Here is a 14,048-nt window from a genome sequence, read left to right on the forward strand (position 1 = left end):
AAAAAAAAAAAGACAAAAGACTTTTTTTAATATCTTGCAAAAGTATTTTCCCCTGAAGGAAACCATAATTACATATTCATTTCTACATTTCATGCAATGATTTTTCACTTAGTTTGCATAGAACTTATAACACCAAAAGTCTACAGAAAATTCTCAAGCATAAGTGTAAACTTATAGATAGACCACAAGATACACATTTTTTTAGGTTGAATTAGAATGCAGAAGGATACTTTTTTTGCACATATTCATCCAAGAACTAACACCTTCTTAATATGTAAATTGTATTAGGAACACAGCTTAATAGATTCCTTTGAAAACACATTTCAATGTCAAAAAACTGACAAAGTGTTATACGTTTTTGAAGCATCTCTGGCACTTGGCATAATGATATGGTCTCCATTCATAACATTTAATAAAAGTATAATTTTAGAAGAGTACAGAGAAGAACAAGGCATGTATCCAATAACCAAATTCATCTCAGATCCAAAACTGCCCTTTCATTTTTTTTAATTACAACTATTTCTTTATGTCAAGGGAACAGCATGACTTTACCTTTGAGTAATATATATACATATACATGGAAATCAGAGCAAAGAAGAATTGATTCCTATGAAAACAATCAAACATATAACACGTTGTACTAAGGGACATGATTTAGTGGGGGAATATTGGCAGTAGGTAGATGGTTGGACTGGATGATCTTTGAGGTCTTTTCTAACCTTGGTGGTTCAATGATTCTATGACAGTCTTTCCCTAACACAGGAATATTTGTTGTGCAAGCAACTTAAGAGAAGTGTATTACATTATTCACATTACGACAAAAGGGTTTTGGTTTCCACTGTAACTAAATTAAAACTGCCATTATATTCACTGAACTTAATAATTACCTGATCTTCACATATTACTACATCTTCTCATATTCTTTTGAAAGTTGACGCTGTTTCTAGAGTCTAAGTTTCAAACCAATAACCTGTACAATGAGTACTCAACTTTTTGATCTGTGCACTGCTTTCCAGAGCACAGGTGATTGGAGAAACAACTAGCATATGTGTTGTTCATTTTGTTTAATGTTTTTCAGTGCTTTTAGCTTTGTCAGGCCAAGGTTGAGAAGTGTATGCACAGCTCAGCAGCTTGGCCAAATACACAGTATAAAGGCCGCTGAACATCTGCTGTGTGAACTTCTTCCCATGACAGACTGATACAAGATTCAGCCCTGAGGATGACTGAACCAACTGATTCTGAAAATAATACTATTTCCTGTGCCCTAAAGATTACTGCACACCTGCTGAAGGTCTGTCTTCCTAGACAAATAAAATCTCTTCAGTAGTGAACAGAATCCAGTTACTGAAAGTGATATTGAGTGCAAGAAATATTGAAACATTAATGTAAAGTGTATCTACTAATTTGCCATTCATTACATTTTTAATGGATGCAACAATTGCTAAGGCAGCAGAATATGGACAACTACCAATAATACATTTTTTGCATGTTATCCATCTACAGATGCACATGAACAAAAATGGAAAAACAGTGTTCTCCATTATCTCTGGAGAGCTATTAAGGAAACACAAACTGTAAATATCCAATTGTAACAGATGCCATGCATCATGAATATATCGGCTTTCATTCATGAATAGATATTTTCAACAGCCCAGCGGGAGTATGTACATTTCAATAAATATCCACATGCTCCAAAATCAGGAACATTTCTTATTTTTAAGAGGACTGATTATTACAAGCAAATACTCAAGGGAGAAGTCAAGCTTTCCTTTGTAATTAAACTTCCTTTGAAACTGAAACTCTTTTTTCTGTGTCAAGACTGAAACAAGAGACTTCATAAAAGACAGACTTCTAAGGCTTCCAGAATAGTTTTCTCTCCTAATAGTCATGCAAGATCTAGCAAACATTTCTAATATCTGACTTTGCTCAAAAAACACAGAAGAAAGTTGTCTCTCCCTTCTAGCTTTCCAGGAGCTTATTTTAAGTGCAGTAGGACAAAATATATAAATAACAGCCTTTGTATTATTAACTGCGATTCTTTTTGCGTGTTGCAATATGATGAGCTAGTGATACCAAGGATTTTTGAATAATCTTTTAAGGTCTATCCAAAGGTGTTTTTTTTTTGTTTGTTTGTTTGTTTTTAATTTCACATAAGTTAGCAAAAAAAAAAAATCTGAAGAAAGATTAAAACAACAGTAAAAGGAGAAAGTTTCTCATTACTAGAGGAAACTTCAAAGAAACAAAATTAATGTTACAAATCAAGGCAGTCATATATGAAAATTCTCAACGAGAAATCACTTAAAAACACAAATACTTCGGAAAAGGAGCAGAAACAGGCTTAGCAGAAGCAAAAAACTTGGAACAAAAGTTTTAATTATGAAATTATATTCCAAGATGTCACATGAACTGTGATCAAGAGACCCAGCCAGAAAGAGATAAGGATTAAATTCATAATCCATACATTATAGGAAAAAAAAGCCAAAACCAAAAACAAACAAACAAACAAAAAAATCTGACACATGACAAACCCATTATTCCAAGACCTTCCTGGATTCACTTGGCATTTTTGAAAATTTTACCCTAAGTGCTCCCAGCTTTCACTGAATTCACCTTGTGCAATATGTACATAAGTATCCCACAGATGTTTGTGGATGGGTACTTGTAAATTAGATATACCCAGTTGACATCCCCATGGATGCTCTCCAGAAACCTAATGAATCTCCAATTCATTCACATACGCCTATGAGAGACTTTGAAATTCAGCAACTCATGTACAACAGTGTAAGCAGACAAATGATAGTACACCAAGATGATGATGATGATTCCTATCACTACCACAGTAAGTGAAAAGAAGCTTTTTTAAGTCAAAAATTATTCACAGAAATGTAAATTTGAATGTGAAATGCTCTTCATGTGGCAAAAAATGACCACGCAAATTCTTTAAGAATTAGAGTAGGAGCGTAGAAGGTCTCTTTCACATCCTTAAAAAATTTAAAGTTACAGGAAAGAGCAAACTCTTCCTTGCAAATCACCAGCTACTCTCATGTGGAAAATATTATTACTGTAAGCAAGAGCATTATATTACCAGTTTCCAGTGTAATGTCAGTATGAGATTTTCTTAAGTAGAAAAATTGCCTCATACAGGAAAAATACTTAGGGAAATGAAGTTCACTGCATAAAAAGGACAATGTGCAAATGGAACAGAAGACTAACGAGTACTTTGGGATTTGACTTGAATTTGCTTGTAGCTAAAATAAATGAATAAACCTGTTACAACCTGAATCTGAAGAAGCAACTGCAAATGGAAAAGTCAGAAATGAAGAATAAGGAGTTTCAAGACCGATGGGAATCTTTCTTTACCTGTTTTCCCTTCACTTCTCCCAGCCATGCAGTGAAATACTTTCTACACATTTCAGCAGAAGAAAATAAAGCCAGGCAAAGTATGCCCAAACAGATTGCAGAAGCACTTAAAACTGTCAGTTTCAGTGCATCTTTCTTGCTACTTCTCTAGCTGTAAGAAGGAATGGCAAAAGAAACTTTGAAAACTGGCAACTTCTGTTGAGATCAAAGAATGGAGACATAAAAATGCGTACTGACGTCAAAGCTCAAAACCTGATTTCAGTTATAAATGCTTCATCTACTGTTTGCATTACTGCCACCATTACCCCTCTTCCCAAGCCAAAAAAAGTTCCACAACTCACATGTAAGTCAGGCTGCTCTGATTTAAGGCGAAGCTGTGATTTGTAATCATTGCTCTGCACATACACCCACTCCTTTTGAGTTCATATGATTTTAGCTAACAGATTCTAAACCTAATAAATACTAAAAATGGCTTTAAATTCTAAATCAATCCTGACTGATCCAGAAATATATGGTAGAAGCTCACACTGCAAGAGCTGCTCTGAAATTAAAGCTTTCTACTTTATTAAGTTTGTCCACAATGTCAGAAGTAGATATTGGTTGTAAGGCAATAGAGGTCGAACCTTCCCACCAATATTCCATTTTGTTGCTATGTAACAGATGGCAGCAGAGGTGCAGTCTGACAAAATGGCATCTGAAATGGAAGTGTGTACATGAAATAAGGGTGTGCCATTGAATACTTCCATGGAGAAAAATAACACCCATTGACATTCAGTGACACTTGCTGAACTTTTACAGAGAAAAGTGGAAAAGTGTACAAAAAAGTGGATGTGAGCACAGTATGTTTCAACAATGGTGACAGGGGTCCCCTCTGCTGGTATAGTTTTAGGAGCATGGCATGCAGGCTCTTGTTCACTGTTGGTGAAAATGCACAGCGAATTGTGATAACTATGTTGAAAACTAATGTTTTATTGCTGAGAATTTGCTCTCTCAAGTGCTGTTATTGTTCTCTTTGTATCTGTTGTTTCCATGGAAAATTAATAGGAGGCATTACTTTCAGAGTGACTAGGCATTACTGGCTACATGCATCTCACCATAATGTCAAACTGCAGCAGAATTTCATCCCCCCAGGCACTTTTTAAAAAATCCTTAGATTTTGTTTTGTTTTTCCAATTTTTATTTCAACTTCTATCTTCATTTTTGCCAACACAATTCAATACTGACGTGACTTCTACTAGTTAAAGAAAAACAAGAGAAAAGCTAACTCTTCTCTAGGCATGATTCAGAAGAGCAGAACACAGATGTGTATGCCAATTTAATCACCGAGAATTTTTTTCAATTGGCATTTTGAATGTAAAGATCTGAAGCCTGTTAGAGAACCATTCAGACAATCTGATTAAATACCAATATATTTATGCTTTTAAATCAATATACTGTCCGTAGGTATACCCAAATACACAAGCACACACACACAAATATGCCTTCAAGTATATTGAAAAATATTCTGCTATTCAGAAGAGCATTTCTTGCATACAAAAAAGATAATAGCATATTTTCCACATATGGAGGAAGAAATGCAAAATAAAAAGTAAACCAGGGTGTCATGAAAGCAAAAACTGGAATTGAACTGCAGGTACCCCATACACTCAACAGTCCGATGAATTAATGTACCATAGATATCTGAGGGTTTTTTCCTCTCTCTATGGTCATAGATTACATCATTTAAGACATGGAGAAGCCTTTGGCCTCTGTCTAAAGGCAGTGCAAGGAGCTGCAGCCTTCCTGGGCATTTGTCTAATTAGCAAGCCAATTTCCATAAAAACAAAATCTAGGAAAAGCAGTTTTTTAGAAGTATATTTTCTGTCACTACTTTGAGGATAGCCACAGAAACTCCACAAGGAAAAGCAACTGTAATTTCCAACTGATGTTTTAGCACAGTCTGAATTGACTTCAAACCGTCAGCTGACATAGGCAGCTCCCAGCTCACAAGAGGAATTAAGAAAGAATCTGGTAATGAAATAATAGAAGTGTTACACCGGTCTCAATAGATTTAAAGAGTGTTCTTTTATTCTTTAGATCTGAGATTTTATCTAATTTATATAATTTTTAATGATGCCAATTCACTTGAATGGAAACTACATATTTATCAATCATTTTCAATTTTCACAATTTTTTTCACAGAACAAACGTAACCTTTTCTCCAGTCTCACATGACAACACAATATTTAAGAAATATCTGGTGTTCTCATTCCATCCCAGCCTACTGTAATGCCACCTACTGATTCTCAAGCATATTATTTAAAAAATAATAATAAATCAAAGTCAATAAAAAGGAAAAATGGGCAGTTTGCCAACACCATGCTTTTATACTTCTAACAGGGGGAAAAGCAGAATAATAAAAAAGCTGGCAAAATGCAGCATATTGCAGATAGGGATTTGCTCACAGATAGTGTTTACCAGGAGATCTCTCAATGAAGTACAGTAAACCCAATACGCCCATTTTCATTTGTATTTCATGTGATGTTAAAAGATTACTTTGTTACATTCTCAAACACCATTTCCAAGGATTATTGGTGGGAACACAGCTGTTCTAAAAAGAACTAAATAGCACTATTTAAAAATGCAGTAAGTATGATACTAAACTTTCTTAATCAATCCTTTTCAGAATTAAAAATAAACTTATATTCCAAAACAAACAAACAAACAAACAAAACAAGCAGGAAAAGAGAGAGGCTGGAAAAAAAAATGCAGTAGAAAAAAGGAGAAAATACATCATAAAAGTTCTGCAGTTTTTTGCTTCCTTTTCCATTAATAGAAAATTCATGGAAAATTTATGCAAAATGAAATACACGTTTATACTTTGTATATCAAAATACTTCTACCAGTAAGACCATTCAAAATCTATTCTATGTCTTTCATTATCTTAACCTTTAATATTGAAAAGATGGCTTATCGTTTTACTCAGAGCACTGCTTACATCTAAACCCAAAACACTAGGCAAGTCCTACTACGTTATTAAATCGTTGAAAGGGAGAGCTTTTGAAATTAGTCACATTGACATCCTAAAAGGAATATGAGAAATTAACTTCAAATTAATTGATCAATACATTCAAGTTCTTCAGAATATCTCAGGACTCAGTTCTCAGTATAATAACATAACATCTCTGCAAGAAGGAAAGAAACCTAGAAGCAAATACACAATCTTTCTTGAAACCAGACCAGACAAAGACAGCAAATTATGCTAGGCAAAATAGAGTGGAGAAAAGATACAGATTTTCTCTTGTAAACACTGTTTGCTTACATAATCAGGAACTCTTCAGACTCTGAAACTAATGTAATGTTTTACTTTATTATTTACACAAAAAGTCACCTAATTACTATGTAGCTTTACATACTTCCTAGACACATGGCATCCTGATATTGCCTTTGAAGTAAAACATGTAGCATCTACCTCACATATACAACCTGCGTTGAATACGTTCAAGGCTACTCTCATATATTTAATATTAAAAAACAATCTCTGGATGACTCAACAAGCTGGGGGAAGGTGAAGACTTGTTGAGTCACAGAGAAAATTCAACATTATACAGGCAGATTTTCTGTTTTATTAACTAGATCTGCGTAGGATTTAATGATCTGCATGAACCTTGTGTTCATGAAATGAACTCGGATGTCTACCTAAAGTGGAAACATGCACACATCTGTCAAAAGGTAATGATGACAGTAGGTGTACAACATATTTTGTACTCTGGCGTAGGTTGCCTATATTCTGACAATTAACCAAAAAATTCAAAAGCTAGAAGCATGGATTTGGGGATACTAGAACAATCCAGCCATGCATTCACATTTGCTTGAGATACATAGAACCAGAAAACAGGAAGACAATATATATTTTAATTAAAAAAAGAGAGAGAGAGAGAGAGAGAGAGAGAGAGAGAGATGGATGAGAGAGATATTTAAAATAAATTTATATATACAGCAGCAATAGGGGAGGGAGCATGTCCATAATAAGGTTCTTGCTTATCACAGAGCTGAAACAGGTTTTGGGGGATGAGAGTTGTTTTGATTTCACTGAAAATTTACAATTCAAACTAAATTTTAAAAATAACAGTGCTATATTCTTCACTGATATGTTTCCAGTGATCTCAAAGAATTTGGGAAATCTTGTGGATAGGATATCAAAATTATACTTGTGTTCTCACTGTGAAGAATTTAACAACAATGTTGATTATTTCTGAATTGGACTGCAGAGTAAAGTCCATACAGCTACATGAACAGAAGCTTTTGTTTGCTTTATTGTTTGTTTTTCTTTCAAGAGAAAGTTATCATAAAAATATTTGATATCTTCAATGATACAAACAATTGACTTAAGAATTCATACGTCTAAACCCAAAGTTGATGTCAAATTCATGATTTATTGATGACAGTAACTAGAGAACTACTGCAGTTCCCTCATCAAATGTTAATGACAAACTGTACCTCTTGCTCAGAACAACTTTTTCAGTAAAGCTGTTATTCATAATGCAAACACAGCAGGGTGACTACAGTTTAAAATGAAAAGCTGCAGAAGCATGGAAAGACCCAGAGCCAGAAAGAAGAAAGTCTCCTTAGGAAGATGCTGGAGTGAGTCTCAAAGAGCTTGATTTCACCCACGTGCTACCCAATTACTTATTTATTATTATTTTGATATCTTTAACAACTGTGCTGTATCTGTTCCTGATCAGCAAAGTAGAAATATTATTATTTCACTGATTAAAGCAGAGTTGACTCTAGCACCACGGGTAACAGATCCTGGAAGGAGCAGTCAAAAACAGAATGTGATTTTTCAGTAGCTTTCTCTGGAGGCTCAGTGCCTCAGAAACAAAATGATACGTCCCATTACTGTAATATAGCCTAATATCACCCGATAAAATCCTCCAGTTCTGCTGACGAGATGCAAGAGAACATATAGAATTAAAACATTTCACACTTAATTGCACAGTAATTGCCACAGTGACTGACAGTAAGCAACCATTAAAAGGCTGCATCAGTTGGATATAAAAAGCTATCACATTTCTTCATCTTCCATAACAGGCTAATTTTGGCTCTTTTAACTTCAGTTAAATTTCAGTCTACCAGAGTCTGTTATTACTTGGCATTCACCTAAAATGCCTAAGGATTCTGACACAAAATTTTCTTACCTATTAAAAAAATAAACATCTTTTTTGATGACATATGCCAAAGGAAAGAATGCAAGAATGAACAACAAAAAAAGAGGTTAAAATGTTACTAAATATTACCTACATTACCATTTTTTCCTTTAACTTAAAATTTCAAAGGAAAATCAATACACTTTCAATAAAATTCAGAAAATAAGTATAGAAAAAAATGGTTTAGATACATAGGAGTAAACTTCTATGAAGACATGATAATAAAGTACGAATGAAAAGAGTATTTTTTCTAGGTAGAATACTAATAATGGATAGCTCTACTAGCATGCTTCCTCCTTCCCTCCTCTACCAGAACAAATCACTCTTGGACTGGCAAGAGATCTATTCCAGACAGATTATGAGATCTTTTCTACATATAGGATCAGGCATTATTATGAATATTCCTGCCACGATGATTGGAGTTGTGCCAACAGTGGCAATTTTGGTAAATAACTCAGTGGAGGAAAGCGTAGGGCAGCACTTAAGTGAGTACTCCTTCTGTTCCTTTATATGGGCAATGATAATGTGTACACATGCTATAGGTCCATCGAAGAGTATAATTTTAATTCTTAATGTAAATCATACTAGATTATTGAACACTTTAACACTGTGTGTTCCTCTCTTAATGACAAATATTGACAAAGTAATAAATAGGAAAATCCAGTTGCTTTTTTAATCAGGGTAAGAAATTTTATATGAATATGCATTCCTCTTTTGTTAAGGAAAAAAAAATATTATGTGGGAGAAATATGGCAGTCTCATGATTACTTTACTGCGTACCTCAAAAAAGAAATCCATTGTGAGCAAAGTTTTGCTGAAGAAACAAACCCTTCCCTTAGTGTTCAACAGACAGCATGTTAACCACCTGCTGCCAGCTGAGGAGGAAGCAGTTCCAACAGATTACTGTAGAGATCACATTATACACACAGTACACCAACATAGGATGTGCTAGAGCTTCACTCCTGAGTTGATTGCTCCAAGGCACATTTTCAAGACACAAAAATGCAACTATTTCTCCTAATGAGACTGGCTTACAAAAAGTGAAATAAAAACAATAAAGGCAGAACAAAGGATGAATGTGAACAATTATTACTGTGATAGAAATGATGACTCAGAATAATTTGTTGATGAATGACGAAAGTTTGACAGCTGAACTCATTGTGTCTTCACTTTGTTTAGTGAATTTGTAACAGTTCAGGGTCTGTTCATCTCAAATCAATTTGTTAAGAAGTGAACTTTAATTATCTGTTTAAAATCAATGCAACTTTCAAGCTGATTCTAACAACTTTCCAGCATTCTAGGGAGAAAAACGTGAAAAAAGCCTTTACTGCTAATAGTTCTGCTAACTCTAAAATCATAAAAATACTGAGAAACAAAAGCATATTTTAAAGAGTCACCAAATAATTTCACTTAATTGACATTAGGATATGGGAGAGAATTATATAAGCATCAAAAGTACAAGACAGGAGCACATAAATAGGAATAAGGGCAGATATATTTTCCAGTCCAGAACCAAGCATGAGATGTCAAGTCCACACCTGCCAGTAAAAGTGCCCAATTGGAAAACTTTGGGAAAGTAGGTCTTGAAAGATTACTAATAATGCCAACAATGTATAAGGTGGTATCATTTCTAAAAGATATCGTAGACCTAAGACAAATTCCTTTATTACAGCATGACCTGCAACAGATGCTGAAAGAAAACTCTAAACCCCAAAAGCATCAAGTGAGTAAAATCATACTGGGAAAACTGAATTTTCAATGTCTCTCTTGAGTACAAGGTCTGAAAACTACAGACAGTTGTGCTTGCTAGCCCAGAAGGTTCTTAAATCTCAATTTATAAACTCAGAATATTTCTCTACTTCCAGAGTCTCTGGATGCAATTATATCCACCAAGGATGTCTGCTACAGAACATCTGTCTGCCTTTCACTTAGTCGTTTGTTACACCAAAAGCTCCTACCAGTAACAATTCAAGTCTCACCTCTGAATCAATACTTCACTAATATAAGAACAGCAGCCTCAAAACTGAATACTGCAGTGGCTGCAGATAAGTTCACCTGAAATATATGAAAGACTGATTTCTATTTTTTTTCTCTGATGCTTCTTCATACCAGTGAAAAATTAATGCATAGCTGTCTTCCTGAAAAAAATGAATAATCCAAGCTAAAACACACAAGGACAAAAAATCCATCCAAAAACATCCCCTTAGTATAACTGCTGTGCAAATTCTGAATGTAAATGAGTTTGCGTTAAAAGTATATCATCTTATGAATACTAGAATTTTCAAGAAGCTTTTTCACAAAACAGCAAAGAAAGAAGTGAAATAAAAAAGGTCAACATGAAGCAAGAAACAATAGTCCCTCGTTTACTTTTACTTTCACAGTCAACTTCCATCAGCAGTAACTTCAACACTAGGAAGCCTCTCCTAAATATCATTTGAATAACATCCCCCCTCCTCTGCATCCAATCTGCCATTTCCTCCATCTCACAATGTGGTTATTGCACATGATTCATAAGTGTCCTGTGACACTATGGGTACTGAGCAGCGCTGAGAAACTGTCAACAGTGATCTTATTTGTTGCTGTCTACAATGTATTTAGTCATTTTTACTTCCACAAAATTAGAATTGCTCAAATGAGCAGAATCTGAACATACATATAACAGGAGTTTGGAAAAAGTAATTCATCTCTTGCCTCTGTTCACAGTGTCATTGCTCTTTCTACCCTGCTTCTTACCATGTACGCATTAAATAAAACTTGTTTTTATGGATTTGATGTTGTCATATCATTGTGCAAACTTCATCCATTATTGAAAAAGACTGCATATTAAGTGTGGTTAGACAGTTCCTGCTCTGCTTGTCTCTTCCAGGTTAGTACATAATACACAACACATAGCAACGTGCAAGTGTTATGTGCCTGAGAAACTAACAGTGCTTTAAAAGCATTCATTAGATTTTATGTTACCCTGGAGAAGAATTTCACATTTCACAGATGGAGGAATCAAGAACGAATGATCGATTCACTTATCCAAAGTAATAACAGCGGCAAAATCAAAAACAGAACCCAAGACTGCTAATATATCTATTAGGCCATTTGCTTCAATATCAACAGTTAGTTCCAACAGAATCTCTTTTTGCAACTTTTTCTGATCAAGCCCAACACTTACCAAGCACATTACAGAGATAATAGATCATTTCTTCTGTGCTAATGAACTGCAATCTTGATCTAAAATGATAGTACTCAACTAACAGTCAGAGGTTCAGATTGCTTGCCATCTGTTCATTCATGTATCATTTCAAAGTGAAAAATCATCAACTAAGCTAAACAAACAATTTAGTGATGTGATCTTTGCAGGTCATTTATCTTTAAATGCTTAAGATAATACGGCTACTATTACATTTTCATTATCAAACACACAATGTAAGAGGTATTTCTTTTCCACACAGTTTCAAACCCTGAAACCAGGGATTTTTTTTAGATGCTCAATACCTGAAGCTCCCACTGATTTCATAAGAACAGTGAGCGGTCAACATCTTTTGATTTCTTTGAAGGATAAAAATGGCAGTCTCAAATCAAGTAACAGGCTAGTAAGCCAAATGCTATACATTTTCCAGAATTTTGCCTACCCACTTATGCATTCTTTTTGTTATCTGATTCTGGGATACTTTCTTTTTTGCTTATAGGCAATATTAAAGGTTTAAAAACAAAATGATGGAATACAAATACATTTTATCAGATCTATTTTTTAGCATTCTGCTCTTCTACTCTTACTCCATGAGTAATAGAAACAATTTTTTTGAAGGTAAGAAATAGGAGAACAGTTACTTGAAATAGGTTTCTGAAAAAGGACACTGCTTGCAAGCATTCAAATACAGATGGTAGAGTGTATTGATTCTGACTTTGTACTTAATGGGAACTCTAAAATATAGCAGCAACGGTTGAAGAGCAGTAGGACATTAGCATTCTCCTGGAACCTGACTGTATTACTGGGCAATGATCCCACTGGGAAAAGGCTAAATAGTATTAAGTATTACATATTTATTGGCACTTTCTAACTTATAAATCCAGTTTTGAATGAGAGTTGTAGGGGCGGTACTTATTCAGAAACAACTAAAATCTGAAAATATTACAAAGGGAAATGTAAGGACAGTCTAGTATTAAAGAAAATTTCTGAGGCAATCAGTACTGTTTGTCTGGGATCAATTGTTCTTTAAAGAGTGCAAAAACATGAAAAATGATAACATCACAAGTGATTCTAGCACAAATATTTTGGTTTACCTAAAGCAAATTAAAACACAGCAGTCATAACCTAATGATTCTATCTTCAACCGATTGATGAAACACCAATTAAAATGCTTTTTTTTTTACTTTATACTTTTCAAAATTAAGCTCCAGAAATTAAAAGGGAGTCAATAATTCAGTAATGCCAGAGATAAACATATTGAATATTTCAGGGAGGAAAAAAAAAAAAAGATATTAAGTAAATGTATATTTAGGTAAAAAGTAAAAGTATAATTGCTTAAGGATTCCAGAGGGGACGTCCACGATTAGAATGATTGTGAAAGGATGAGAATTTACATTCTTAGTGGTCAGTTAGTTTTTACAGTTGGGCTGGATGACTCAGAGAATACTGGATTTAGAATTTTTTATGTGCCCAAACTTACCTGTGTGAAGCTGTAGTTCTGGTATCACAAAGCTGAAATCTTGCCTAATGATCTTGAATACTAAGCTTAGCTATGCTGAATAAATTAGCCACCTAAGAAATACCATAAAATCAGGTTCTACATTTGGCATTTTAATAATGGTAAGATCAAAGCATGCCCCAGAGTAAACAATCTCTCTCTAATGCCTCTAATAGAAACAACCCAGGTATTCAGGCACAGACTTTAATCACACTGCCCAGAAGACAACATTCAGACATGCCTGATTGGGGGGGTTCATTCAGAATCAAATCCATTTGCAAAATCAGAGATTATATATAAATAAATTTTACAAACCAAGTGGCAATCAAGGTAAAATGGAAAGGGCATCCAGGCAGCTTTCTTTCACTGAGAGAATGAAGAAAAATCTTGCTTAACAGTGTTTGTATTTTCCCATTACATTAGGAGCCTTAGCCTAAGAGCTCACTGCCCCAATTCATTATATTTTCACTTTATTATTACAGTCTGACATGCCTGACTATTAAAAAACATTTATCAGTATAAATTGTGAAGTGATGCAAAATGATCCATTTCCAGCTCGATAGCCAGAATGTCTAGAAGAAATAACAGTGATCAGACTGCAGCTGAAAAACCTGAGTTTAATGATCAAAGCAGTGTGTTATTCCCTTTAACTGGACTATCCAGCCTCCTCTTTGGAGTAGCTAGCTATGAAAGCAGAGTGAATCTGAAGTGGCTACTTATCCCCACAGCTCACAGCACATTTCTATCACCCCCTCACTGTTTGGAAGAAGCAGCACAAAAACATATCATTTCAGTTCTTTGTTATATTAATTTATTTACA

At 34.5% G+C, this 14,048-nt stretch overlaps 1 protein-coding gene across 3 annotated transcripts in view; it reads right to left on the minus strand.

Moving 5' to 3' along the window:
• Window positions 1–14,048, minus strand: part of LRRC4C (leucine rich repeat containing 4C) — a 531,845-nt gene that overhangs the window by 324,121 nt on the left and 193,676 nt on the right. The window lies entirely within an intron of this gene.

This window comes from Meleagris gallopavo, chromosome 5, assembly GCF_000146605.3.
Source record: "Meleagris gallopavo isolate NT-WF06-2002-E0010 breed Aviagen turkey brand Nicholas breeding stock chromosome 5, Turkey_5.1, whole genome shotgun sequence".
NCBI lineage: Eukaryota > Metazoa > Chordata > Aves > Galliformes > Phasianidae > Meleagris > Meleagris gallopavo.